Source organism: Pelodiscus sinensis, chromosome 12 (genome assembly GCF_052426305.1).
Source record: "Pelodiscus sinensis isolate ZL-2025 chromosome 12, ASM5242630v1, whole genome shotgun sequence".
Taxonomy (NCBI): Eukaryota; Metazoa; Chordata; order Testudines; family Trionychidae; genus Pelodiscus; species Pelodiscus sinensis.
Genome location: NC_143063.1, coordinates 39,969,458 through 39,993,360, shown reverse-complemented (window position 1 = coordinate 39,993,360; position 23,903 = coordinate 39,969,458). Strand labels below are relative to the sequence as shown.

Here is a 23,903-nt window from a genome sequence, read left to right as displayed (position 1 = left end):
TATTGGCAATTGGAAGCCTAACATAATGAATGTCAATGAAAATAGGGTAGGTTCAGATGCTAAAATAAGAAAAGAACAAGTTAAAAATTAGATATCTTCAAGCCTCTGGGGCCTGATGAAATACATCCTAGAATAATCAAGGAGCGGAATGAGAAGATATCTGAGCCATTAGCTATTGTCTTTGAAAAGTCATGGAAGACAGGAGATATTCCAGAAGACTGGAAAAGGCACATATAGTACCCATCTATAAACAGGGAAATAAGGGCAACTTCTGAAACAGAAAAGATGATGGAGTGAATAATTAAGGAATCAATTTACAAACATCTGAAACATAATAAGGTGTTAAGTAGCAGTTAGCATAGACTTGTAAAGAACAAATCTTTACAAATTTAGATTAAATTTAGATTTTTAATAATTGACTTGATAGCTTTTTTTTTTAACATGGTAACAAGACTTGTGAATGGGGGGAAGTGGTAGATGTGGTATATCTAGACTTTACTAAAGCTTCTTTTATAGTCTCACATGACGTTCTCATTAACAAACTAGGAAAATACAATCTAGATGGTGCTGCTATAAGATGGGTACATAATTAGTTGGATAACCATTGCCAAAGTCAATGGTTCACAGTGATCTGGAAGGGAATAATGAGTGAGGTTCCATAGAGATCAGTTCTGAGACTGGTTCTTTTCAATATTTTTATCAATGATTTAGATCAAGGACACTCAACCCGCAGCCCCTTTCCATGTGGCCCACGGCGCCTTGAGCTGCTTCCCAGGTCGCCTGCCTTTCTGATTGCTTCTGACTGGCGGGGAGAAGGGGTGTGTGCAGCAAGAGGTGGCGAAGCCTCCCCACAAGTGCTGTCATATAGGTGGAAATTGGGTAAATATTGCATTTTATTAATGTCAGAAGGATTGACTTAAATGGAACCTGTATTTTGTGTAGTCTTGCCTTAATCTTTGTATTTAGGCCCGTCAGTATGAAAGACGCTAGTTACATATATTTGCATATATATGCAGCGACACTTAAGTTGTGGCCCTCGGCATGTGCTGTGGGCATCATTGTGGCCCCCGGGGCTTCCAAAGTTGAGTAGCCCTGATTTAGATTATGGCATAGAGAATACACTTATAAGGTTTGCAGATGATAGCAAGCTGGGAGGAGTTGCAAATGCTGTGAGGATAGGATGAAAATTCAAAATGATCTGGATAAACTGAAGAAATGGACTGAGGTAAATAGGATGAAATTCAGTAAGGACAAATACAAAGTGCTCCATTTAGGAAGAAACCATTCATTACACACGTACAAAAGAGAAAATGACAGCCAAGGAAGGAGTATTGCAGAAAAGGATCTAGGGGTCATAGAGGACCACAAGCCCAATATGAGTCAAAAGTGTGACACACTTGCAAAAAAAGCAAACATTATTCTGGGAAGCATTAGCTGGAGTGGTGTTAGCAAGACACAAGAAATAATTCTTCCACTCTACTCCATTCTGCTAAGGCCTCAACTGGAGAATTGTATCCAGGTCTGGGTGCCACATTTCAGGAAACCTGGAGAAGGTCCAGAGAAGAGCAACAAACATGATTAAAGGTGTAGAAAACATGATCTATAAGGGGAGATTGAAAGAGTTAGGTTTTTTTGAATCTGGAAAAGAGAAGACTGGAAGAGGACATAATAGTTTTCAAGTATCTACAAGTCAGGAACAAGGAGGAGGAGGTTAGACAAACATCTGTCAGAGATGGTCTAGATGGTGCTTGGTCCTGCTATAAGGAAGGGAGCTGGACTTGATGACCATTAGAAATCTCTCAATTTTAAGATTCTTTGATTCTATGAACGGAGATATGTTTAAAGTCCATCAGAAAATTAAAAACAAATGTATTTTAACCATTACTTCAGACAAAGACAGATCTATGTCTGGTATCTTCAATTAGAAGTACTTCTAATTATAAAAGGTAAAACATTATCTATAACTCTCCTTTAGTTTTTGCTGAAATTATAAGTTTTTTATACCCCACATAATCACTTATATTTGAAGCTATAATATTGTCACAAATAAGGTCTATGATACCAAATTGCTATGGAACAAAACTTTTGTTAATTCCATTCTTTTTTTTTTTTTTTATAAAGCTTATACTTTTTCTATCCATGATTGTTAAAGATTGATACGTATTTAATTTGTTTATATTTCCTTGGTAAGAAAATGCTGATTAAGAACTGCTGTGAAAAGCAATTTTATTTTTTCTGTGGTTATTTTCTTGATTTTTTTGACACACATTATTTACATGGCTGCCATATTCCCAAAACTCTATCATAAATGAGCTGCAAAAACCTTATGGTGTGTGTTGGTCAGGTAAATAAATGGATATAAAATACTCCAAGTGATCTTGCTGTTCACATTTTGTATCCTGTGTGTTTTATGTGTAGTAAATAAGCTCAATAAATGTTATGTTTTATGTATTTGTGACACAAGTATTCCATTTGATGCCTAATGGTTCATGAATGCCTTCTGCAAATTTTTGAGGGGCTGTCAGAATGAACGATGGGAAATATATTCCCTACTAAATTCACTTTTTGCAGTTTTATTGTATCGTATTGGTCCTGTTCTTACTTTTATAATTTCTATTAAAATTATGCAGGTTTTTATTATTTTTAAACATACAAAATGAAGACAGTTTAGAAAATTGAGTCAGAGTGGGTTTGAAATATATCAGAAAGGTCTCTGGCTAGGAGGCTAATATGCTATTGAATCAATCAGTTGAACCTACAGTTTATAGAACAGATCACCCATCGTTCCTGATACATGACCTACAATTGCTGATTTGGATGGCAAAAGTGGAATGAGGCTGCTGTAAGAGAGGACTTACTCAGCTTCGACTACTTTTGGCCTTTGTTAATTTAAGTGAGGAACCTCCCTTTCCCATCCCTTTTCAAGATTGTTTTAACACAGTAGATTGCATTTCCTCCTTTGTTTTTAATGTGCTGTCATACTCTAAAAAGTGACCCCAGTGAAAACATTGTAGAGTTACTTGTTTGTTTTTTCTGATTAAATATATGCATTTTGATTATTTCACTAGAAAAAAAATGGGGGTTTGTTCTGCTGACATTGCAGAGTCTGTTTTGTGATGTGAAAATAAGCTGTGTGTTTTCTGGCTTGGGCAACATTGCCAATTAAAAAGATTTAGGATTTAGAGATCTGTTAATAAGGTGTGTGAATGATGCAGGAGTGAGAACAGACCTCAGCTCACTCTTCCTTAGCTGTATTGGCTTTCCAGAGTAAAGAATAATAAAACCCTATTTTTGTCACCAACACAGGCTAATGTCAATTCTGTGACCATGATCCTAGTTTAGACACTGTGATTTATATGGATCACATTCAACGATACTGAATTACATGACAATGGTATTCTCAAATATATAGAGAGGACTGACACAGTAATTCAGGGGATTGTAGAAAAGCTGAAAATCTAACTTGCTTTAGGTAAGATTTAGTATGCAATGAAGATTCAGATAAACCCGTTTCATCTTGAATGGAATGGATTTTCATAAATGTAGAGCATAAAAAGAAAAGGACAACAAATTCTACGTAGTAGATGATACATTTTGAATGGCCACATATACAGCTAGATCCAGGTAGCAGTGTTAGAGCATTTGCTTCAGTATTTAGGATGACTTAGCTCAGAGAATTTCCCAAGACAATGAACTTTTTTTGTGTGAGGTAGGTCGTTGATACAAGGATAATATCACACCTCTTAATTGTACTAAACAGAAAAGTACTGGAATAAATAGCATTATGTGCAGCTAGGCTGTTGGTAAATCCCTGATCACAGAATGTTAAAATAACATGGTTTAGTATCAAATCAGTGTCTTAGATGCCTATATACAAATACAATAAGTATGGGGGATCAGCAGGAAGAACATGAAGTACTAGTAAATAAATACAACTATGACATAGTTGGTTTCACAGGGTATGTCTCCACAGCAAAGTTAATTCTAAATAACAGCTGTTATTATAATAATACTTTTATAGCGTCTATGCAGGCAAACCGCTATTTCAAAATAAATTCGAAATAGCGGGGTGCTTAATTCGAATTAGTTAAACCTCATTTTACAAGGAATAACGCCAAATTTTGAAATAGCTAATTTGAAATAAGCGCTGTGTAGACCCTTATTTTGAATTAGGGGGCCTCCAGCCTTTCCCAGGGTGCCCTGGTGGCCACTCTGGGCACAACCAGGAAAACTACTCTCCTCTCCCCCAGCCCCGGGGCCATTAAAGGGGTAGACTCTGGCCACATGCCAGCTACAGGACTGCCTGTGCACAGCAGTAGTGACAGGTGGCCAGACCATGAGCTGGGCATCCAGTGGCAGCCAGCTGTCCCCCACCCAGTCTTTCAGCACCCAGGGGCCAATCAGGGGCCGTAGACGGCACACGCCCTCCTGGACAGGTGCAGAGATCATGGACCTCATTGAGGTTTGGGGGGAAGCCTCCAATGTCCATGATCTCCGCACCAGGCGGAGGAATGCGGCCATCTATGGTCGCATTGAGGCCACCGTGGCCAGGAAGGGCCACAGGCACACCCAGGAGCAGGTGCACCTCAAAATCAAGGAGCTGCGGCAGGTGTACGCCAGGGCCACGAGGGGCAGCTCATTAGCAGGGGTCGACACCTGCCCCTACTTTCACGCCCTCGACCTGGGGGGTGGGATGGTGTGTGCCATCCCGGGGGCAGCGAGCTGGGACCGGAGGGCCCTGACCTGGGCGCGGCAGAGAGGCCAGCACAGAGAGGGTGCCACGCCACTGGGACCCTCGAGCTGTCCTAGCACCGGAGTCAGTAGGGTCGTCCGGGGAGGCAACACCAGGTAAGTGCCATCACCATCCCCTACCCGAGTGGGGTGCAGGGGGAGAGACCAGGGACCGTGCGCATGGGCCTTGCCAACCACTGATCACGCAGCAACCTGTGTACATGCGGGCAGGTGGCTCTAGCTGCATGACACTGGGGCCATGGCCTGGTAGCCTCACGTGTGTACGAAGAGACCTGACGCACTCCTGACCCCGGGGCAGGACACAGCAGGACACCTTCCTTTCACACGGCCCCTCTATACAGAGGCAAGGGACATCTCCCCCCTCACCTCACCCAAACTATACACAGTACAGGGGCATGGGTGTGGTCTCAGGGCAGCTCCCACTCCTGGGCAAAGTTGGACATTCCAACCATGGCCTCTGTGCAAGCACATTGGCTCTGACGGTGCAGGGCACAGTTATCCTCACCTCACGGGGGGGGGGGGGCTGGGCTTCATCCACTGTGTCCCCAGGGAGAACTGACCACTCCTCTTCTTGCCCCACAGCCATACCAGCTGCACATGCAGGGCACACCACCCCATCCGGGACAGCCTCCCACACCCGCAGGCTCATCAGGACCACCGCCACGTGGCAGGGGTACCAGGACTAGCACCTGGGGGTCCTGTGAGCCCTGCACCGCACCATCCGGGACTGGGTGCAGGAGGACCTGCAGCTCCGGCAGGAGCAGCTTGCCTAGGGCCGTGCCATTTGCAAACACCTACAGGCCCTGGTGCAGAGCATGCTGCCTCGTGCCGCTCCAGTGCCTGCTGCCCCGCCAGCTCCTGCTGCTCCTCCCACTCCTGCTCCCCCTCCCACCTCACCCTCCACAACCTCCACACATTCAAAATGCTAATTCCAACTGCATTTTGTGTGTAGATGCGTTAATTCAAATTAGCTTAATTCAAATTAACAATTTTGAATTAAGATATCTCGAATTAACGCTTTAGTGTAGACATATCTACAGAGACTTGGTGGGATAATACACACAACTGGAATGTTGGTATAGAAAGGTACAGCTTGCTCAGGAAGGACAGGCAAGGAAGAAAGGGAGAAGGTGTTGTCTCATATTAAAAATGAATACACTTGGGCTGAGGTGGAGATGGACATTGAAGACAGACTTGTTGAGAGTCTCTGGACTAGGTTAAAAGGGATTAAAAAAAACAAGGATGATGTCATGCTAGGGGTCTACTACAGACCACCTACCCAAGCAGAAGAGGTGGATGAGATTTTTTTAAACAGCTAACAAAATCATCCAAAGTGCAGGATTTGGTGGTGATGGGGAACTTCAACTATCCAGACATATGTTGGGAAACTAACACAGCAGGGTACAGATTATCCAACAAGTTCTTGGACTGCATTGGAGACAATTTTTTATTTCAGAAGGTTGAGAAAACTACTGGGGGGAAGCTGTTCTTGATTTGATTTTAACATAGGGAGGAACTGGTTGAAAATTTGAAAGTGGAAGGCAGCTTGTGAGAAACTGACCATGAAATCCTAGAGTTCATGATTCTAAGGATTGGTAGAAGGGAGAACAGAAAAATAGAGACAATGGATTTCAAGAAGGCAGATTTTACTAAACTCAAAGAGCTGGTAGATAAGGTCCCATGGGAAGAAAGACTAGGAGGAAAAACAACTGAAGAGAGTTGGCAGTTTTTTAAAGGGACATTATTAAGGGCCCAAAAGCAAACTATTTCATTGCATAGGAAAAATAAAAAGTAGGGGAGGAGTGCTTTGGAGGATAGGGTCAAAATTCAAAATGATCTGGACAAACGAAAGAAATGAACTGAGGTAAACAGGATGAAGTTTAATAAGGACAAATGCAAAGTATTCCACTTAGAGAGAACAGTTTCACACATATAGAATGGGAAGTGATTGTCTAGGAAGGAGTACTACTGATGGGGATTATGGGGTCATAGTGGATGAACAAGTTAAACATGAGTCAACAGTGTGACACTTGAAAAAAAGCAAACATGATTCTGAGATGCATTAATTGGAGTGTTGTGAACAAGACACAAAAAGTCTTTCTTCTTCTATACTCTTTGCTGATTAGGCCTCAATTGGTCCAGAGAAGAGCAACAAAAATGATTAAAGGTCTAGAGAACAGGAGCTATGACGGAAGACTGAAAGAATTGGGCTTGTTTAGTTTAGGAAAGAGAAGACTGAGAGGGGACATGATAGCCGTTTTCAAGTATCTAAAAGGGTGTTACAAGGAGGCGGGAGAAAAATTGTTCTCCTTGGCTTCTGAGGCTAGAACAAGAAGCAATGGGCTTAAACTGCAGCAAGGGAGGTTTAGGTTGGACATCAGCAAAAACTTCCTAACTGTCAGGGCAGTTAAACACTGGAATAAATTGCATAAGGCAATTTAGGGGTAAAAAACGAGGGTGATATCATGCTAGGAGTCTACTACAGGCCACCTAGCCAGGTGGAAGAGGTGGATGAGGCCTTTTTTAAACAATTAACAAAACTATCCAAAGCCCAAGGTTTGGTGGTGATGGGGGACTTCAACTATCCAGACATATGTTGGGAAACTAACACAGCGAGGCACAGGCTATCCAATAAGTTTCTGGACTGCATTGGAGACAACTTTCTGTTTCAGAAGGTTGAAAAAGCTACCAGAGGAGAAGCTGTTCTGGATTTGGTTTTAACAAATAGGGAGGAACTAGTTGAGAACTTGAAAGTGGAAGACAGTATAGGGGACAGTGATCACGAAATAATAGAGTTCATGATCTTAAGGAAAGGTAGAAGGGAGACCAGCACAATTGAGGTAATGGATTTCAGGAAGGCAGATTTTGATAAGCTCAGAGAACTTGTAGGTAAGGTCCCATGGGAAGCAAGACTGAAGGGAAAAACAACTGAGGAGAGTTGGAAGTATTTCAAAGGGACGTTGTTAAGGGCCCAAAAGCAAACAATTCCGCTGTGTAGGAAAGATAGAAAATATGGCAAAAGACCAGCTTGGCTTAACAAGGAGATCTTGCATGATCTCAAAATAAAAAAGGAGTCATATAAAAAATGGAAACTAGGACAACTAACAAAGGATGAATATAGGCAAGCAACACGGGAATGCAGGGGCAAGATTAGAAAGGCAAAGGCACAAAATGAGATCAAACTAGCTACAGGCATAAAGGGAAACAAGAAGACCTTTTATAAATACATTAAAAGCAAGAGGAAGACCAAGGACAGGGTAGGCCCACTGCTTAGTGAGGAGGGAGAAGCAGTAACAGGGAACTTGGAAATGGCGGAGATGCTCAATGACTTCTTTGTTTCGGTCTTCACCGAGAAGTCTGGAGGTGTGCCTAACGTAGTGAATACAAGCAGAGAGAGGGTAAGTTTAGAAGATAGGATACACAAAGAACAAGTTAAAAATCACTTAGGAAAGTTAGATGTCAGCAAGTCACCAGGTCCTGATGAAATGCATCCCAGGATACTCAAGGAGCTGATAGAGGAGGTATCTGAGCCTTTATCTATGATCTTTGAAAAATCATGGCAGACAGGGGAGATTCCAGAAGACTGGAAAAGGGCAAATATTGTGCCCATCTATAAAAAGGGGAATAAGAACAACCCAGGAAACTACAGACCGGTCAGTTTAACGTCTGTCCCAGGGAAGATAATGGAGCAGGTAATTAAGGAAATCATATGCAAACACTTGGAAGGTAATAAAGTGATAGGGAATAGCCAGCATGGGTTTGTGAAGAACAAGTCATGCCAAAATAATCTGATAGCTTTCTTTGATAAGATAACGAGCCTTGTGGATAAGGGAGAAGCAGTGGATGTTATATACCTAGACTTTAGTAAGGCATTTGATACGGTCTCGCATGATATTCTTATTGATAAACTAGGCAAATATAACTTAGATAGGGCCACGATAAGGTGGGTGCATAATTGGCTGGATAACCGTAGTCAGAGAGTTGTTGTTAACGGTTCTAAATCCTGCTGGAAAGGGATAACAAGTGGAGTTCCTCAAGGGTCTGTTTTGGGACCCGTACTGTTCAATATCTTCATCAACGATGTAGATATTGGGATAGAGAGTACGCTTATTAAGTTTGCAGATGATACCAAACTGGGTGGGGTTGCAACTTCTTTGGAGGATAGGGACATAATTCAAAATGACCTTAGCAAGTTAGAGAAATGGTCAGAGGTAAACAGGATGAAGTTTAATAAAGAGAAATGCAAAGTGCTCCACTTAGGAAGGAACAATCAGTTCCATACATACAAGATGGGAAGCGACTGTCTAGGAAGGAGCATGGCGGAAAGGGATCTAGGGGTCATAGTGGACCACAAGTTGAATATGAGTCAACAGTGTGATGCTGTTGCAAAAAAAGCAAATATGATTCTAGGTTGTATCAACAGGTGTGTTGTAAGCAAAACTCGTGAAGTCATTCTGCCGCTCTACTCTGCACTAGTTAGGCCTCAGCTGGAGTACTATGTCCAGTTCTGGGCGCCACATTTCAAGAAAGATGTGGAGAAATTGGAAAGGGTACAGAGAAGAGCGACAAGAATGATTAAAGGTTTAGAGAACATGACCTATGAAGCCAGGCTTCATGAACTGGGCTTGTTTAGTTTGGAAAAAAGAAGATTAAGGGGGGACATGATAGCGGTTTTCAAATATCTAAAAGGATGTCACAAGGAGGAAGGAGAAAATTTGTTCCTCTTGGTTTCTGAGGACAGGACAAGGAGTAATGGGCTTAAAGTGCAGCAGGGGAGGTTTAGATTGGACATTAGGAAAAAATTCCTAACTGTCAGGGTGGTCAAATATTGGAATAAATTGCCAAGGGAGGTGGTGGAATCTCCCTCTCTGGAGATATTTAAGAACAGGTTAGATAGACATCTGTCAGGGATGGTGTAGACGGAGCTTGATCCTGCCTTGAGGGTGCGGGGCTGGACTCGATGACCTCTCGAGGTCCCTTCCAGTCCTATTATTCTATGATTCTATGATTCTAAGGCGGTTGTGGAATCTCCATCACTGGAGATATTTAGGAGCAGGTTAGACAGTCACCAGTCAGGGGCGATCTAGACAGTTCTTGTTCCTGTCATGAAGGCAGGGGATTGGCCAGCAACAAGGATCCCTGAAGGGCTGGCAGGGCAGTGGGCTGTCCAGAGGAACTGATGGTGGGGCTGCCCAGCAGGGCATGCAGGGCTGCCCAGGGAGCCCCGGTGCACAGCGTGTGTGGCTGCCTGGAGCCCCAGTGCTGAGCTGTCCAGCAGAGCTATGGCTGTGATGGCTGCCCAGCGGGCCAGTATGGCAGCGGGGACAGCAGAAAGTGGGGAGCCAGCTGGGAGACCAGAGGCCAGGCCAGAGGGGCTGGTGGCAGGGGTCCAAAAATTGCCTCCCTTGGTCCAGCAAAATCTCTTATCCGGGACTGGTCAGGTCCAGAGGGTGCCAGACCAGCGAGGTGCACAAGTGTCACATTATCAATTATCACAAAAACTAACAATTCAAATGTTGCACTTTTGTTGATAGTCATCTTCAGTGCTTTCTCTATCTAAAACATTTAGGATCAATATATGACAATAATTAGCATACAAATATCTGAAATCTGCCTCCTGTTCAACCACTACCTCCAATTCAGGTGCTGGGTCTGCCAGCTTCGTTTTACGCATGGGTAGATGAGCAGTTTCCAGATGTCATCTCTGAACCTGTGTAGCTTAGAAGCACCACAGACCTGATGAGAGAGATGCACAAAGGATATCAGATTCTCAACACCATATTTAGAAGCCTTATTTTGCTTTGATGGTACTGGTTCCTGTCTTTATAATAGATGAAATTTTGAGCATTGGCTTATTTTGTCTAAGCTGATGGACAAGCAATTTGTTGTTCTTTCTAGTTCATAGGAGACTTTATTTGAGCTAAAGGAAAAATACCTGCCATTAATACAGCTCCCAAGTTAGATTTAGGAAATGTAGTTTCTTAATCCTTAATTGCTTTTCCCAAGAGCTAAATATCTTACAGTTAGTCCTTCTTTTTTAACGCAGATACCTTTTTTAACGCAGATACCAATTCAGTCTTCCTCAAGTGTCTTGAAGCCTTCTCTCTTGTTAGGTTCAATCCCAAACCGGTGGGAAATTCCATCTTTTACTTGTAATAATTTTAAACTATATATTGCTTTTTAGATACCACTGGTCAGAAAAATTTTGAAGTTATTCTATTGGATTATTTCATCATCATCATTATGAACTGTCATTCATGCTAAAATTCGATACTCTACGCGTGGGTCTCAACAAAGACCCCAGCTATCTTACCCATTACAAAGATCGCTTCCCCAATTATCACCTCTAATACCATTAGCTCACAGACATTTCCCTTCCCTTCCCCTCGCATCCCCCTTCTGTTCTGAAATTTGATTTGTCCTTTTCATATGTGTTCATTTTTTTAATCGTTTCCTTTGGTATATATGGTTGTGACTATTTTCTTCCACTATTTGATCTGAGGAAGTGGGTCTGGCCCACGAAAGCTCATCATCTAATAAACCATCTTGTTAGTCTTTAAAGTGCTACATAGTCCTGTATTTTGTTTCAGCTACACTAGACTAACAAGGCTACATTTCTATCACTATACAAGTCACTGTAAGTGACTCTGGAAGGCCATCACACACAGTTGAGAAGGAATTATTTGTTGCTGTTTCCATAACAAAAGCTTTTTCTAGGTCAAGGTTGTTAGCTCTGAGCCAAACCCCCAATCCTGGAGGACCAATGTGCATGCTTAGTCTGACTCCTCTCCCCTTGACCTTTCCGGCTTGGTTGAACCTACCAGGAGCACTAAGCTCCCGTCGGTATAGCTCCTGGGATGATAAGAACACACAAGCTGCCCTCCCCAACAAGGCGCATGTACAAAGGGCAGACTGGATTATTTGGTTCTGAAATAAAGTTATTTTCCCCAGAAATGTGTTTTGAAAAAAAATTAGAAAAAAAATCTGAAAAAATTGCAACATTCCATTATGATATTTTTTAAACAAATGTTTGAAATTTTTTGTTTTGAAGCAACTTTTCATGCTGAAATTTTGTATTTTTTGTATTATATAAGTCAAAATAAAAATGGACATACTTTGGCATTCTGAGTTGGCCTTGTGAAGTAGTGCAGAATGAAGGTAATCAAGCAAATGTCTAAATGATAAATTCTACCTGATATTGATGGAGGTGCAAAGGTATGACTAAAGGCAGAAACTGAAATATTTAATGAGCATTCAGGAGGCAGGTTTTGTCAGGAGTGAAGAGAATATTTTTTACTAACTATTTCTACAGTCGGATCACACTAAGACTGTTTAGTCTTTTCAGCTAGCTCTGTAGTTATTGACTCCTCATGTTAGTGACGTGAAATCTGCTTTCCCAGAACTTGCTCTTTTTAGTTTTTATGTCTTATCATTTTTGTATATTGGGTTGATAAGGGTCATCAGGTTTAATTTCTGAATATCTTTGAATCAAGATGGAGTCTTTGGAATGAAGAATAACATATCTGACCCATCTGTTTTTCTTAAAGAAATCTCATAGTAAATGGAATTTACATTTGAGTTAAATAAATATTTTTAGTTGATTGAATTATTTAATTTGGAGATATTTTCTACAGGTATTGAAGACATGATGAAAGGATTTGCTTTCAAGCTTGTCCCAAAATATTTTCAGGGGTGGGCATTGGCCAAAAAAGAGAGACTGCTTTTCAGTGATAAAATGAAAACTTTTGGCCAAAATGTGTGGTTTAATACAGAATATTTTGATTTGGAATTGTTGCCAGAGTTCCTTGTGGTGGTCATAGTTTGCCTCATTCTGTCCAGTTAATTTGGCTTCTTGGCTGGACTACATCTTTTGTTTTCCTCAGAAATTTGTTTTGAAATTGGAAAAAAAAATCTAAAAACACTGAAACATCCCATTATGACATTTTTGTAATAAATGCTTCAATGTTTTGTTTTAAAACAAAAAATGTTGTATTTTTTTACTTTTGTATTATATTAGTCAATATAATTGGACATGCTTTGACATTCAGAGTTGGCCTTACAAAATGGTCTAGAATTAAATTCATCAAGCAAATGTCTTAGTGCTAAAATTTACCTTACATTCCTGTGTTTGGGGAGCAGACTTGCCCCTACACATAGATACATAGGGTGCCTGAGTGAAAAGCATCAAAACAAAGAATATGGGCAGGAAACAAACAAGCTTTTAGAACCTTGACAGGAATCTATGCAGAAAAACCTCAAAACCCTTCAACTTCATTTGGTACCAGGCCAAAAAGCCATTTGAATCATAGTGACCCACTAAGTAGGAGGTTGTTAAATATTCTATGTTATCATACCAGAAGCTTAGTATTTTGTCACACTGTTTTGAGTACCAACTACATTTCAGTGTTTACTTCCCTCATAAGCATTATGATAGATTGACAAGAAAGTATTTTAGGTTAATTTGCTTCACGTATAGCTGCAGATAAATTACACAAAGGCCAACCTGGAGTTGTGTATAATCTATAGAACAACAGAACAGGTGAGCATATACGAGGGAAACAGATCTCTCTCTATGTGCCCTACTCCATGTCTTCAGAATGCTGTGGCTTTTGGTGAAGCTGTTCTACACTCTGAACTGTATCCAACTCAGCATCTTCCTCTGTATTAAGGAATTGCTTGGCAGTCTCCTCATGTGGAGTATCCATTATGACATTTCTTGTCAAGAGTGGTTACTTATATTACTCCGTAACTGGAGTTCTTTCAGATGCTTGGTCCCTGTGGGAGCTCCACTACCTACTCTCTTTCCTCCTTTGCTTTGGAATTTTATGTTGCTCAGAGCTTGAGAAGGAACTGGACTGGTGGGGTCTTCTCTTCTCTACATAGCCTCACTCTGTAGCATGAGCTGGTGTACAGCACAGACACAGATCCATGGCACCTACTAGTAGAAATATTGTCAAGTCCATGATAAATAACCCACTGGCTTCAATGTAAGTGGAATTAAGCCAATGCTGATTGCTTTATAAAATTCTATCCTTATATTTACTATCCAGTAAATGAAAATGCAGGCAACAGTTAAATTATCTTTAATGTTAGACTAGATCTGTGAGGAAGTGATTTAGAGATTATCAGTTAAAATATATATCTACATTGAGTAATCTGTTAAGTGAAAAAAGGCAACTGTAAGTAAATGAAACCAGAATGTTATGGCAAATATATTTAAGCAGATAACATTTGCTGAATACCACTACAGACACTTACAGAGTGAAACACCCTACACTATTATCAGAAATGCTGAGAATAGTATTAGTGCTAATACAGTGGCTCTCAAAGGGACTTAATTTGTATTATACTCCATTTTACATCATTTACATTTCTTAATGCATGAGGGAAATAATGATTAGATCTAACTTAATAGTCTTTGATTCTGCCTGTTGTAATTGTAAAAGGTCACCTGTTAGAGAGGAAGAGTAGTCTGTTTGAAAATTACCCTTTGGCAAAGCCTGACCCTACTGAATTTTATAAACTAAAAATTTAGTTTCCTTGTTAGTTGATCTCTGAGTCAATTCTTGTGTGTGGATTATATCTTGAGATCCTGTCCCTGTGCACCACTCAAGTGGTATAAAGGCCTTGGATTCTGCACAGATATTTCCAGCAGAGAATTCATTTTGCTGCATCATCTGAACTGGACCTAGGCCCCATCCCTCTGCTTTCCCTTGTGTTTTCATGGGAATGAAAGACCTCTCAGACACTTGTTCCCCATTAGATCTCTATCAATGGCAGAATTTAGAACAGACTGAAAGTAGTTTTAATCACATTGGAGTAGGGACTTGAATCTTCTTTGCATCTTCTTCCTGCCACCCTATTCTGCAGTATGCAGAGCTCTGAGACAGAAGAGAATCTTCTCCAGTTTGTCTAATAGTTTCCCTTCAACCGTGTCTCCATGTCTCCAACATGATTACTAATTTAGAAAAAAGGATAAAAGACTCTAAAGTGTGTGACTTAAATAGGTCTCTTTATCTATTCAACACAAATACAAAAATCTTATCCTAAATTTTAACATGTACATTAGAAGAAATTCTCTCAGGACTGTCCACTATGATCCTGTAGGGTCATATAGGAGTGATATGGATTTGATGAGAATGTTAGAAGTGTATTAAGTGCAGTTCACTGCACTAGAGTGAGTGATCCTTTTCCTACAGTCCAAAAAGGCCTTTGATTGTGTTGAGTAGGCATTACACTTCTTCTTTTTTTCTCTTTTTCTTTTTTTTAAAACAAAGTCAAGGGTTTTGGACCAAAATTCCTTAGAAAAGATTCTGAATAGCCAAAGTCCTTATTAAGGGTTATTAATCCAGAAGTTTTGGCTTGAAACCTGAAGGTAAACAAAACTATCCCTTATCTCCTCTATTTTTATTTTGACTATGATAACTCTAGTTCAAAGAATTAACTTTAGAAGTTGTAGTGATGGTATAAAAATTAGAGATATTGATAATCAGATTGCATTGTTCGCTGGAGACTCATTATGATGTCTAGTTTTCCCATCATGGTTCTTCTGAGCATATTGAAGAACTGTAATGTTATTGAGAATTTTTCTGCATGCATACTAACTACAGGTTGCACTTCCCTTAACCAGAACTCTCTGGTCCAGCAACATCCATGGTCCGTCAGGATCACAGATGATCCTGGACTACAGAGTCCAGGTGTAGGGAGGTCTGGCCAAAGTGTAGGAGTGCCGCAGGGTTTAGCAACTCAACAAAGAATCCTGTCCCAGGTGGAGGTGAGGGGGGGGAGGAGGGAGTGATGCTGGAGCAGAGAGATATGGCCCTAGCAGGTGGGTAGGGGGCTGGCCTTGGAGGCAGTCAGGGAGCTCCAACCCCATCTGTGCAGCTCTGGTCCTGGCTGAGGAACTCTGGCCCCACTGGCTGTGCAGCCGAGGCCCATGCAGCAGCCAGGGAGCTCTGGCCCCAACCGCGCAGCTCCGGTCCATGCAGCAGCAAGGGAGCTCCGGCCCCAGCCACACAGCTGGCAGCAGCAAGGCCAGTGGGAGCTGGTGAGCTCTGGCCCAGGGAGTGATGACTGGCCAGGCAGCAGTGGGGCAGGCTGGAGCCCTAGCCAGGGTGGTGGGAGGGAAGAGAGGCAAAGTTTTAGCATGGGCCAGGAGAGGATGGACCACCCCTAGTCTGGCAATCCCCTCCATCGGGACTGGTCAGGTACTGAAGGTGCTGGACCAGAGAGGTCCAACCTGCATAATAAGGTATTACTGAGATTCATTTAGAGGTATGTAAAACAGCAGGCTTCCATTTCAATTATATATTTAAAATGTGGTAGAGCCAAAGGGTCTTTATTCATTTTCAGCTATTAAACTTAAACAAATGTTCTTCAACTGGAATAATGTATATTGCTTATCATTGTTTTCTTGGACATCGTTGTTTTTTTAACATAATTACAATTAGCTTCCTCTTGTATTGATTTTTATAGATTCCTCCCGGTAAATGTATTTTAAAAAATGTAGCATGATATATTAACCTTGATTGGGAAGGCTAGAAGATACAACAATAAAGGCAATGTCCTTTAGAAGAAAACAATTTTTGATTGAATATAAAAGAGAGGAATTCCTGTGACGTGACTGGAGCCTTGTCATTTATGTGAGCAGAAAATGTATCCCTCTCTGATGATTTGGCATTTCCAAAGCCTTAATTCTTTCTTGTTTGACCGCACAGTTGAGTGTAGCTAGCTGCCTGATGGAGAGCCAGCCCCTGCAGACTTCTGCAGAACAGGAATCTCCAGCATCTCATATAAATGTATCCCTTTTCTTTCCGGGTCTAAATGTATATACTGTAGATAATAAGTAAGCGTATGTCTACACTACTGTTATTTCGAAATAGCTTATTTCAAAATAGTTATTTATAGCGTTTTGCTATTTCAAAATAGCGCGTCCACACTGAGTGGACTCTGAATCGCATTTAAGGCTGGCTGGAATCAGTGCCAGCAGGGCAGCAGGGCAGGACTTACTGTTTGGGGCTGCTGCCTGAGGCTATCTGAGGTCTGTGCTTAAAGGAATCTCCCCGGACAGCCAGTTCTCAGGTTTCCCTGCTTGCTTGTCTGCCTCAATGAGGGACACCAAAACATTTTGTCTGTGTGTGATCTGGTTGCCCTCACTTGGGACACCACAGCACTCTGCAGCATGGAGCCAGAGCTACCTCTGGGCACTCTAGTGCTTCTGTTAGACGCATTGCTGAGAGCCTGACTGCACTTTCTGCAGGCTGCCATCTGGGAGGTCCATCAGGGAGCTTTCAGTATCCAGGAGGCCCTGCAGGGGAGCTTCCACCCTGAGGAGCACTAAGAGTCTTGCTGGTCTGCCCCACTGGGGGCTTGTGCCTCATTTCTCCCTCATGTTCTTCCGCTGACCCCTCCCTAGCCCCTCTTCCTAATGTCAAATAAAATACATGTATTTTCATGAACACAAATTCTCTTTATTTAACAATACTGGGTGGGAGGGGAGAATGAAACTCTGATGAGACTGGGGAAAGGAGGCGGGAGAGGGGAGGAGAGAGGAGAGGGGAAAATCTGGAAGGAAGGAGCTGGAAGTGGAAAGCAAGGGGAAGAAGGGGGAGGGGAATCTCAGGGTTCGGGGTCTTGCCGGGCCAACTTGATTTTCATGCAAACCTGCTCCTGGGTTTGCATGTGGCCTTTGGTGGCCAGGCTGGCAGCTATCCTGCCATAGATGGCCACATTCCTCTGTCTAGTGTGGAGATCATGGACATTGGGGGCATCCCCCCCAAACCTGAATAAGGTCCATGATCTCTACCCTGGACCAGGAAGGCACCCACCTTCTCCAGGCCCTGGCAGGCTCCTGGGAGCTGGCAGGCTGGCTTCCAGTATTTGCTAGCTCATGTTTTGGGGCCACTGGGTCGGGGCAGTGACTGCTGGCTCTGGGCTGGCAGGCTTGGAGCTGGCACAGGCACTGTGGCCAGAGTCTACCCCTTTAAGGGCTCCGGGGAACGGGGAGGGAGAGGAGTGTTCTTGGTTGAGGCCGGAGTGGCCACCAGGGCACCCTGGGAAGGCTGGAGGCCCCCTATTTCAAAATAAGTGTCTACAAAGCACTTATTTCGAAATAGCTATTTCGAATTTGGCGTTATTCCTTGTAGAATGAGGTTTGCCAAATTCAAAATAAGCGCTCTGCTATTTCGAATTTATTTTGAAATTGCTGTAGGCTGTGTAGACGCTAGGAAAGTTATTTTGAAATAAGGGCTGTTATTTCAAAACTAGCCAATTAGCCTGTCATAAGATGGGATTTTCAGGTCGCTCCTCCACGTCTGTCTTCTCTCCTGAGCCTCCAGTCTCTCTCTCCACCTCCCCCCCCCTCTCTCTCTCAGCTCTCCTCCCCCTCCTGCCTCTCTCTCTGTCTCTCTATTTCTCTTCTCCTCCCCCTCCTGCCTCTCACTCAGGGGACTGCGGAACCCAAATGGCCATTTGCGCACCGCACTCCCCGTGCTGCATGAGGGGTCATTCACGGCCAGAGGGCAGGGCCTGGAGCTGCTGTCATGCCGCACATCACCGTCCCGCCCCCCTTTGCCTCCCACCATGGCGCTCGGCTGACTTCTGCGCCGCTCAGCCGGGCTACCGTGGGGGAGCAAGCGACTGTTTGGGCCCTGCACTCCTCATGTAGCACAGGCTGCCCAGAGGGAACAGCCAGCATTTCAGGCAACAGCACCGCCCAAAGGGAACAGCCAGCATTTCAGGCAACAGTGCCCCCCAGAGGGAACAGCCAGCATTTCAGCATTATAGACACTCAGACACTGGGCTACTATAAATATGATAACTTTGCTGTGTAGACATACCCAAACACAGGTTGCTTGCCTAACAGTGGCTATATAGGCAATGGTTGCTACCATTCTTATATATCTTCCACTACTTGTCTTCTTTTTGTAGTAATACATTGTTGCCACTGAGAGATTATCTGCTTTGGCACAAAGCCTGAGGCCTTCATGTTTACAAGCTCACAGGACATCTTCAATAAATGCACTAAACATCCAGAACGTGAGGAGCGTATCAGGTAAACCATTAGCAGCCTGCACAAGGTGCTTGTTTGCTTCCTGCAACAGAGTCAAATTCTGCTGACCTTCTGATAACCCACTGACCTCTGTGGAAGTTGATGTTTAAGCAATATTTTTCATAACACTCACTGGCCACCTGCTGTTTTTTAACACAATAATTTTAAATTGTTACACAAATTAAAAGAAAATTTGAAAGCTCTCCCCCACCTTTGGAACTTATTGTTTACTATTAGCATGCCACATAATTCATGCAGTAGTTATTTTCACTAAGACCCCGTCAGCCAGTGGACATTAAACATACTGTAAATGAGGACTCTCACTCATCACAATGTTTCAGACCTTTTGTCCTGGTGCAGCAGGGTCTGAAATCTTCTGTCTTACAGAAGAGTCTGATAGCCTTCAATTTTTGATCTGTAGATCTGATGGCCTCAAATTTGTTCTATAGTGAACATTTGTCTGCAGCACAAAAGCAGCAACAATTTGACATGATCAAAAAAAGGCTTAGGGCTGGAATGTAGCAGGTCAGGGCTGAGCAGTCTGGGCAGAGATTTATGGTAATGCTTGCAAAGAAACTGCCAGAGGAGTACTGTGCTACCAGACTCTTTCAGTTCTGAGAAATAAGATTCACTTGGCCAAGCTCTGCTGTCAATTGCAGCAGTATAACTCAACTGCAATCAATGGGCTAAAGTTAAAACATTGTCTGGCAGAAGTATATCCAGGATTCTGTAGTCTAACAGAGTGGGAGTAGTGCCAAAGAGGCAAAGCTAGTATTGGCATTACCAACACCTGCATTTTATTCTGTATGGAAAGATTGTTATGTGAGCTATAACTTAGTATTTTAGGGTATGTCTACACTACCACCCTAGTTCAAACTAGGGTGGTAATGTAGGCAACCAGAGTTGCAAATGAAGCCCGGGATTTGAATTTCCCAGGCTTCATTTGCATAAAGCTGGGCGCCGCCATTTTTAAATGTCTGCTAGTGCGGACTCCGTGCCGCGCGGCTATACGCGGCACGGACTAGGTAGTTCGGACTAGGAAACCTACCTAGTCTGTGCCACGTATAGCCGCGCGGCACGGAGTCCGCACTAGCGGACATTTAAAAATGGCGGCGCCCGGATTTATGCAAATGAAGCCCGGGAAATTCAAATTCCGGCCTTCATTTGCAACTCTGGTTGCCTACATTACCACCCTAGTTCGAACTAGAGTGGTAGTGTAGACATACCCTTAGACCTTTTGTGCAATCATCATCATCATCATCATCATAAGTTTCTGCATTCCTGAGACAGGATTCTGTTTGTTTTAGGAGCAAACATCCCCTTTTGCCAATACTGCATATACTCTCCCCATCATGCGGCCTTTTGTTCTTTCGCAACTGCATTACACACAGACAAGTTTCCTGTAAAGTGACAAAGAATGCAAGTTTCTGGTGTAATTTAGATAGCAGATTTCAGGTCTGCACTTTCAGTCTAGACAAGCATCTGAACTTCTGTGGATGAAAAAGTGCTTGCAGAATTGGTCAATGAAATAATTAAGTGGACTGTGCTCAAACTTTTAAATTATTTTTTATTCCACGCTGCACCTGATTTAATTAGATCTCTTTAAACATGCTTGTGGGGGAAAGCATGTATTTGTGGGTTTGAATAAATAAAGAGAGAGATGACATAGAATAACCACAGTTCTCATCAGTCTTATCCTCTTCAAAGACAGATACATTTGAAAGGTCAGGACTGATCAGATTGGGTTAGATCAATCTGTTCTGTAGTAAGGTATGGGGCTATTCTTCACTGACCAGTAACAATCCAGGGATGTAATAATTCCTAAAAGAGGCAGGATTCCTTTTGGCATCTACTTATACCAGGTGGGTAGCCCATGAATAGCAGACTTCTACTCTTCTCCACAATGCTGACACAGCTGTGCTGGATGGTGTGTTGGGTGGAGCTGGCAGAATAATCCCATGAGCCAGTCTTCTATAATTACACAGTGATGTGAGATATTTAAGCCATCACTACTGAAATTTAATGAAACTATTTTCATTATTGTTTGATATGTACTGGCAGCAGACCAAGAGTCTTTCAGATTTAACCCTAAATAAATACTTTTGTTATTACTATGGGCTCTATAATTAATCTACTATATATGAAAGTGGCTTGATTTTAATCAAATCAGAGATATTTGTACTGAATGCTGCCTTGATATGCACACATTGATGTGCATTTGCTTCTTTTAAACAAATAACACTGCAAATAGTTAATATACTTGATATAATATAACAGAATGATAGAGATTTGAGATGTCCTTTCCCCATTTATTATAGAACTAATAACAGATTTTGCCTTTTGCATGAAAAAAAAGTAAATATTTTGTTATTTTTAAGGACTGAAGTGAATAAATTGGTCTTTATGAGAATGGAAAATCAGTGTTTAATTTCCATTTGAGATTTTCCCTTACCAAATATAAAAAGTATTGTTACTTTCTCTCTTGTTCTTATTACTGGTATTAGAAAAGATGTAATGTAAGCATTTATCAGCTCTAAAAAACTCTTTGAAATTGTTAATAATTAAAAAAGCTATCCTTTTTTTTTTTAAATGATCTGATTAAACTGAATGGTGTCTAAAGAGTTAAGAAAACCAAAGCAATTCATTAGGGACATAGCTTGTATAACTAGAAAATATTTTAATAGAACAGGACTATTTCCTGCAGCAAAAGATTTTTGCAGAGTATTTCAACCAGTTGAATTCACAACAGGAAGTAATTTTCAGTTGAAAATAAGATCATGTGACACACTGTCTGTGCTGATAAAAAGATAAATATATCACTTGGTAAAATTTATATGTGTAGTCTAAAGGCAATTTAATGACACTGCATGTTTTACATTAGTTTGTAGTCTTAGAAACATGAAAATAAAAAAGTTGCATGAAATATGATAATTAACTGAACATTAGAGATACGAAAATCACACGAATGACTCTGAGGATCTCACAATCATGTAAAACAGCCATTAAAAATGAGAATCCTCAAATTATGAATTAAATTCAAAATCTGATGTTCTTTACATGTGCATTATGAACGTAGAAATGTTTAAAGCCACCAATTGGTGAAAAGGGAGAAGTGGATGGAATACTTTCTAATTTTCTTATGCTGTCAAGAGATACAAGTATAGAGTTAAACATGTTACATGCTAATGTGCAAATTCACAATCCAACAACACCACTCATAAATCAACCTTCTTTGTTAGCCGCTGATCCAGAAATCAATGAGAATCTTTTCACTGATTCAAAGGGACCTTAGATCTGTCTTTCTAAAACCACTCCAAAGTAGCCTTCAGAGTACTGAGTTCATTTATGTTCCATTTTTATAGGGAGACCAGTCCAATTAAGTAACTAATTTTTTAAATTCTGCTTTCTCTACTGTCACTGTAAAGCAAGTTTCATTGTATAATATGCTCTTATTAGATCACACATGAGAATGTTTGGCTGTAATTTACCTATTTTGACACATCTGACAAATATTGGAGTATCTGTGGTGGTAATCTCCTTTTAAGGTAGTATTAACATATAACGGGTATGTTTCTAGTGAGATCCTACGTAGATTAATTCTTGGTCTTCCGTTATTTAACATTTTTAGCAATGACCTGGAAGAAAACTTAACATCACCGCCAACAAAATTTTCAGTTGACACACAATTTGGGGTATGTTTAACAATGAAGACAGATCACTGATCCATAACAATCATTTGGTAAGTAAGCAAGCAATATGTGTTTTTAATATGGCTAAATGGATAATCTAAGAACAGATAATGTAGGCCATATGTAGAGTCCTGCATCCTGAATAGCAGTGACTCTGAAAAAATGATTTGCGGGTGCGGGTGGATAATGAGCTGACATGAGTTGCCATGGCAATGTACTGGGAAAAAGGGCTAATGTGATCTCTGGATGCATAAAAATGGGAATCTTGAGTATCGTACCTCTGTGCTTGGCCCTGGTTCAAACACTCCTGAAATTTCATGTTCAGTTCCAGTGTCTACAATTTAAGAAGGATATTGATGTGATGTAATATTCCATATGCTTTATGAAAATATGCTTGTGATATGTCATAACTGAGATATGCTTTATGCAAGATGGCTCATGTATGATATCGTAAGAAAAGTAGTGATTTTTCTGACTATGATTATCCCTTTTGTATGCCCATATCATTTTGTAGATGAAGTTAGGAAGTCAAGTTACATGACCTGTGTATCTGTATTTCATATTTGCTGCTTTGGTTCATTCCCACTGTTGACACTTATGTACAAGAGCAAAAAGGCCAAACAATGCTAGTAGCTTGTTGAGGAAATGCACACAACTACAAGGATTACCTCTGGAACTGGGTGCAGTGGAAACTAGGGAATTAAACAAGTAGTAGTACTTGACTACTCAATTACTTGCATTCTCTCCCCGTGCTGCCTCTAATACAGAGGCAGCAAGGGTTGGGGGAAGCAGGAGCCGGTGCTGGGGGAACCGTCTTTAAAAGCCTGTTCCCCTCAGCACCATCTCTGCAGTGCTATCTGTTCCTCTTTACTCTGCACAATATGCTGAGTCTGAGCCATCTCTTCACTTGCTTGTAGGGATCCTTGGTTGGAGTCCAGGCAGACTCTTCCTCTGCTGTGGATCACTGCTAGACAGCAAGCTAGCTGATTAACCAGTCAGTTAACTCATAAGTAAACAGACTTAAAGAAAACCCTGTTACAAGAAAATACAAAAACTGAGAATAACAAGATAGAAATGACTCTTTTCCCGTTGCTACATTTAAAGAGGAGCTGAAGAATCACACTAACTGAGCAAGTGAACTATAACAGTTTGGCTAAAATCAAAACAGCATTCCAAGCATACAATTAACACAGAAGAAGTTATTTTTCCCTCCCAGTTTCCCCTGCTATAAATAACAATGCCCATGTTCCCAGGTAGGGTTGCCAGGTGTCCAGTTTTGAGCTGGACAGTCCGGTATTTGAGCTTTTTCTCCGGGAAACAAATTGAGAAAATACTGGACATTTAAATGTCCGGTATTTTCTAATTAAGTAAGTTTTATTATTATCATGAGTATCAGTACGTAGTTGTGTACT

The 23,903-nt window shown here is 41.5% G+C and overlaps 1 long non-coding RNA gene across 1 annotated transcript in view; it reads left to right on the top strand.

Moving 5' to 3' along the window:
* Positions 1-23,046, top strand: part of LOC149523745 (uncharacterized) — a 28,970-nt gene extending 5,924 nt beyond the window's left edge. Inside the window, exon 3 of the long non-coding RNA XR_016350552.1 lies at positions 22,431-23,046. This is a non-coding gene — a long non-coding RNA (uncharacterized LOC149523745). The remainder of the gene's footprint in view (positions 1-22,430) is intronic.
* Positions 23,047-23,903: the final 857 nt, after the last annotated feature.